Here is a 6,635-nt window from a genome sequence, read left to right as displayed (position 1 = left end):
CAGCCGCTCCAAACGCGGCAGGCGCTCCAACCGCGGCAACCGCTCCAGCCGTGGCAGCCGCTCCACTCGGTAGCGGCTGGAGCGGCTGCCGCGGCTAGAGCGGCTGGAGCGGCTGCCGCGGCTGGAGCTCCTGCCGAGTTTGGAGCGGTTACCGCGGCTGGAGCGGCTGGAGCGGCAGCCGCGGCTGGAGCGGCTGCCGCGGCTGGAGGGGCTAACGCGGCTGGAGAGGCTGACGCGGTTGAAGCGTCTAGAGCGTCTGCCGCGGCTGGAGGGGCTACCGCGGCTGGAGCGGTTGACGCGGCTGGAGCGGAAACCGAGGCTGGAGCTCCACTCTCTGGACTCACTGCACTGCATCCCCAGTGGCGCTAGTGCACTCTCTGGACTCACTGCAGTGCATCCCCAGTGGTGCCAGTGCACTCTCTGGACACACTGAAGTGCATTTTCAGTGGTGCCAGTGCACTCTCTGGACTCACTGCACTGCATCCCCAGTGCTGCCAGTGCACTCTCTGGACTCACTGCACTGCATCCCCAGTGGTGCCAGTGCACTCTCTGGACTCACTGCAGGGCATCCCCAGTGGTGCCAGTGCGCTCTCTGAACTCACTGCACTGCATCCCCAGTTGTGCCAGTGCAGTCTCTGCACTCACTGAAGTGCATCTCCAGTGGTGCCAGTGAACTCTCTGGACTCACTGCAGTGCATCCCAGTGGTGCCAGTGCACTCTCTGGACTCACTGCACTGCATCCCCACTGGTGCCAGTGCACTCTCTGGACTCACTGCACTGCATCCCCAGTGGTGCCAGTGCACTCTCTGGACTCACTGCACTGCATCTCCAGTGGTGCCAGTGCACTCTCTGGACTCACTGCACTGCATCCCCAGTGGTGCCAATGCACTCTCTGGACTCACTGCTGTGCATCCCCAGTGGTGCCAGTACACTCACTGGACTGACTGAAGTGCATTCCCATTGGTGACAGTGAAGTCTTTGGACTCACTGCACTCCATCCCCACTGGTGCCTTTGCACTCCCTGGACTCACTGCACTGCTCCAGCCGCGGCAGCCGCTCCAGCCGCGGTAGCCCTCCAGCCGTGGCAGCCGCTCCACTCGGTAGCGGCTGGAGCGGCTGCCGCGGTTGGAGCGACTGGAGCGGCTGCCGCGGCTGGAGCGGCTGCCGCGGATGGAGAGGCTGGCGCGGCTGGAGGGGCTGGAGCGGCTGCCGCGGCTGGAGCGGCTGGAGCGGCTGCCGCGGCTGGAGCGTCTGCCGCGGCTGGAGCGGCTGGAGCGGCTGCCGCGGCTGGAGGGGCTGGAGCGGCTGCCGCAGCTGGAGCGGCTGGAGCGGCTGCCGCGGCTGGAGCGTCTGCCGCGGCTGGAGGGGCTACCGCGGGGTTGACTCGGCTGGAGCGGATGCCGAGGCTGGAACGGCACTCTCTGGACTCACTGAAATGCATTCTCAGTGGTGCCAGTGCACTCTCTGGACTCACTGCAACGCATTCCCACTGCTGCCAGTGCGCTCTCTGGACTCACTGCAGTGCATCCCCAGTGGAGCCAGTGCACTCTCTGGACTCACTGCACCGAATCCCCAGTGGTGTCAGTGCACTCTCTGGACTCCCGGCACCGTATCCCCAGTGGTGCCAGTGCACTCTCTGGACTCACGGCACTGCATCCACAGTGGTGCCAGTGCACTCTCTGGACTAACTGCAGTGCATCCCCAGTGGTGCCAAAGCACTCTCTGGACTCACTGCAGTGCATCCCCAGTGGTGCCAGTGCACTCTCTGGACTCGCGGCACTGCATCCCCAGTGGTGTCAGTGCAGTCTCTGCAGTCAATGTAGTGCATTCCCAGTGTTGCCGGGGCACTCTCTGGACTCACAGCACTGCATGCCCAGTGGTGCCAGTGCACTCTCTGGACTCACTGCAGTGCATCCCCAGTGGTGCCAGTGCACTCTCTGGACTCACTGCACTGCATCCCCAGTGGTGCCAGTGCGCTCTCTGGACTCACTGCAGGGCATCCCCAGTGGTGCCAGTGCACTCTCTGGACTCACTGCAGTGCATCCCCAGTGGTGCCAGTGCGCTCTCTTGACTCACTGCACTGCATCCCCATTGGTGCCAGTGCACTCTCTGGACTCACTGAAGTGCAATCTCAGTGGAGCCAGTGCACTCTCTGGACTCACTGCAGTGCATCCCCAGTGGTGCCAGTACACTCACTGGACTGACTGAAGTGCATCCCCAGTGGTGTCAGTGCACTCACTGGAGTCACTGCACTGCATCCCCAGTGGTGCAAGTGCACTCCCTGGACTCACTGCACTGCATTCCCAGTGGTGACAATGAAGTCTTTGGACTCACTGCACTCCATCCCCACTGGTGCCTTTGCACTCCCTGGACTCACTGCACTGCTCCAGCCGCGGCAGCCGCTCCAGCCGCGGTAGCACTCCAGCCGTGGCAGCCGCTCCACTCGGTAGCGGCTGGAGCGGCTGCCGCGGTTGGACCGGCTGGAGCGGCTGCCGCGGCTGGAGAGGCTGGCGCGGATGGAGAGGCTGGCGCGGCTGGAGGGGCTGGAGCGGCTGCCGCGGCTGGAGCGTCTGCCGCGGCTGGAGGGCCTACCGCGGGGTTGACTCGGCTGGAGCGGATACCGAGGCTGGAACGGCACTCTCTGGACTCATGAAATGCATTCTCAGTGGTGCCAGTGCACTCTCTGGACTCACTGCTCTGCATCCCCAGTGGTGCTAGTGCACTCTGGACTCACTGCAGTGCATCCCCAGTGGTGCCATTGCACTCTCTGGACTCACTGCACCGCATTCCCACTGGTGTCAGTGCACTCTGTGGACTCACTGCACTGCATCCCCAGTGGTGCCAAAGCACTCTCTGGGCTCCAGGCACCGCATCCCCAGTGGTGCCAGTGCACTCTCTGGACTCGCGGCACCGTATCCCCAGTGGTGCCAGTGCATTCGCTGGACTCACGGCACTGCATCCACAGTGGTGCCAGTGCACTCTCTGGACTGACTGCAGTGCAACCCCAGTGGTGCCAAAGCACTCTCTGGACTCCCGGCACCGCATCCCCAGTGGTGCCAGTGCACTCTCTGGACTCGCGGCACTGCATCCCCAGTGGTGCCAGTGCACTCTCTGGACTCACTGCATTGCATCCCCAGTGGTGCCAGTGCACTCTCTGGACTCACTGCACTGCATCCCCAGTCCTGCCAGTGCACTCTCTGGACTCACTGCACTGCATCCCCAATGGTGCCAGTGCACTCTCTTTACTCACTGCACTGCATCCCCAAGGTGCCAGTGCACTCTCTGGACTCACTGCACTGCTCCAGCCGCGGCAGCCTCTCCAGGCGCACCAGCCGCGGCATCCGCTCCAGCCTCGGCATCCGTTCCAGCCGCGTTAACCGCTCCAGCCGCGGTAGCTCCTCCAGCCGCGCCAGCCGCTCCAGCCGCGGCAGCCGCTCCAGCCGCTCCAGCCGCGGCATCCGCTCCAGCCGCTCCAGCCGCGGCAGCCGCTCCAACCGCGGCAGCCGCTCCAGCCGCGGCAGCCGCTCCAGCCGCTCCAGCCGCGGCAGCCGCTCCAGCCGCTACCGAGTGGAGCGGCTGCCACGGCTGGAGGGCTACCGCGGCTGGAGCGGCTGCCGCGGCTGGAGCAGTGCAGTGAGTCCAGGGAGTGCAAAGGCACCAGTGGGGATGGAGTGCAGTGAGTCCAAAGACTTCACTGTCACCACTGGGGATGCAGTGCAGTGAGTCCAGAGAGTGCACTGGCACCACTGGGGATGCCCTGCAGTGAGTCCAGAGAGTGCACTGGCACCACTGGGGATGCACTACAGTGAGTCCAGGGATAGCACTGGCACCACTGGGGATGCAGTGCAGTGAGTCCAGAGAGTGCACTGGCACCACTGGGGATGCCCTGCAGTGAGCCCAGAGAGTGCACTGGCACCAGTGGGGATGCAGTGCAGTGAGTCCAGTGAGTGCACTGGCACCACTGGGGATGCACTGCAGTGAGTCCAGAGAGTGCACTGGCACCACTGAGAATGCACTTCAGTGAGTCCAGAGAGTGCACTGGCACCACTGGGGATGCAGTGCAGTGAGTCCAGAGAGTGCACTGGCACCACTGGGGATGCACTACAGTGAGTCCAGGGATAGCACTGGCACCACTGGGGATGCAGTGCAGTGAGTCCAGAGAGTGCACTGGCACCACTGGGGATGCAGTGCAGTGAGTCCAGAGAGTGCACAGGCTCCACTGAGAATGCACTTCAGTGAGTCCAGAGAGTGCACTGGCACCACTGGGGATGCAGTGCAGTGAGTCCAGAGAGTGCACTGGCAGCACTGGGGATGCAGTGCAGTGAGTCCAGAGAGTGCACTGGCACCACAGGTGATGCACTCCAGTGAGTCCAGAGAGTGCACTTGCACCACGGGGGATGCACTGCAGTGAGTCCAGAGAGCGCACTGGCACCACTGGGGATGCACTGCAGTGAGTCCACAGAGTGCAATGGCACCACTGGGGATGCAGTGCAGTGAGTCCAGAGAGTGCACTGGCACCACTGGGGATGCAGTGCAGTGAGTCCAGAGAGTGCACTAGCGCCACTGGGGATGCAGTGCAGTGAGTCCAGAGAGTGCACTGGCACCACTGGGGATGCACTGCAGTGAGTCCAGTGAGTGCACTGGCACCACTGGGGATGCAGTGCAGTGAGTCCAGAGAGTGGCGCTCCAGCCTCGTTTTCCGCTCCAGCCGCGTCAACCGCTCCAGCCGCGGTAGCCCCTCCAGCCGCGGCAGACGCTCTAGACGCTCCAACCGCGTCAGCCTCTCCAGCCGCGTTAGCCCCTCCAGCCGCGACAGCCGCTCCAGCCGCGGCAGCCGCCCCAGCCGCGGTAACCGCTCAAAACGCGGCAGGAGCTCCAGCCGGGGCAGCCGCTCCAGCCGCTCTAGCCGCGGCAGCCGCTCCAGCCGCTACCGAGTGGAGCGGCTGCCACGGCTGGAGCGGTTGCCGCGGTTGGAGCGCCTGCCGTGTTTGGAGCGGCTGCCGCGGTTTCCGCGGCTGGAGCGGCTGCCGCGGTTGGAGAGTCTGCCGAGTATGCCGCGGACGGAGCGGCTGCCGCGGCTGCCGCGGCTGCCGAGGCTGGAGGGCTACCGCGGCTGGAGCGACTGCCGCGGCTGGAGTAGTGCAGTGAGTCCAGAGAGTGCACTGGCACCACTGGGGATGCACTTCAGTGTGTCCAGAGAGTGCACTGGCACCACTGGTGATGCACTGCAGTGAGTCCAGAGAGTGCACTGGCACCAATGTGGATGCAGTGCAGTGAGTCCAGAGAGAGCACTGGCAGCACTGGGGATGCACTGCAGTGAGTCCAGAGAGTGCATTAGCACCACTGGGGATGCATTGACGCGAGTCCAGAGAGTGCACTGGCACCACTGGGGATGCAGTGCAGTGAGTCCAGAGAGTGCACTGGTACCACTGGGGATGCAGTGCAGTGAGTCCAGAGAGTGCACTGGCACCACTGGGGATGCAGTGCAGTGAGTCCACAGAGGGCACTGGAACCACTGGGGATGCGGTGGCGGGAGTCCAGAGAGTGCTTTGGCACCACTCAGGGTGCAGTGCGGTGAGACCAGAGAGTGCACTGGCACCACTGGGGATGCAGTACAGTGAGTCCAGAGAGTGCACTGGCACCTCTGGGGATGCAGTGCAGTGAGTCCAGAGAGTGCACTGGCACCACTGGGGATGCACTGCAGTGAGTCCAGAGTGCACTAGCACCACTGGGGATGCACTGCAGTGAGTCCAGAGAGTGCACTGGCACCACTGGGGATGCACTGCAGTGAGTCCAGAGAGTGCACTGGCACCACTGGGGATGTGTCCAGTGAGTCCAGTGAGTGCACTGGCACCACTGGGGATGCAGTGCAGTGAGTCCAGAGAGTACATTGGCACCAGTGGGGATGCAGTGCAGTGAGTCCAGAGAGTGCACTGGCACCACTGGGGATGCCCTGCAGTGAGTCCAGAGAGTGCACTGGCACCACTGGGGATGCAGTGCAGTGAGTCCAGAGAGTGCACTGGCAACACTGGGGATGCACTGCAGTGAGTCCAGAGTGCACTAGCACCACTGGGGATGCACTGCAGTGAGTCCAGAGAGTGCAATGGCACCACCGGGAATGCACTGCAGTGAGTCCAGAGAGTGCACTGGCACCACTGGGGATGCACTTCAGTGAGTCCAGAGAGTGCACTGGCACCACTGGGGATGCAGTGACGCGAGTCCAGAGAGTGCACTGGCTCCACTGGGGATGCAGTGACGCGAGTCCAGAGAGTGCACTGGCACCACTGGGGATGCACTGCAGTCACTCCAGAGAGTGCACTGGCACCACTGGGGATGCACTGCAGTGAGTCCAGAGAGTGCACTGGCACCACTGGGGATGCAGTGCAGTGAGTCCAGAGAGTGCACGGGCTCCACTGGGGATGCAGTGCAGTGAGTCCAGAGAGTGCACTGGCACCACTGGGGATGCAGTGCAGTGAGTCCAGAGAGTGCACTGGCACCACTGGTGATGCAGTGCAGTGAGTCCAGAGAGTGCACTGGCACCATTGGAGATGCAGTGCAGTGAGTCCAGAGAGTGCACTGGCACCACTGGGGATGCAGTGAGGTGAGTCCAGAGAGTGCACTGGCACCACTGGGGA

The sequence above is a fragment of the Anser brachyrhynchus genome, assembly GCF_964034855.1.
Source record: "Anser brachyrhynchus genome assembly, contig: SCAFFOLD_39, whole genome shotgun sequence".
NCBI lineage: Eukaryota > Metazoa > Chordata > Aves > Anseriformes > Anatidae > Anser > Anser brachyrhynchus.
The sequence above is the reverse complement of the archived record's forward strand: the minus strand, read 5'-3'. Positions refer to the sequence as shown.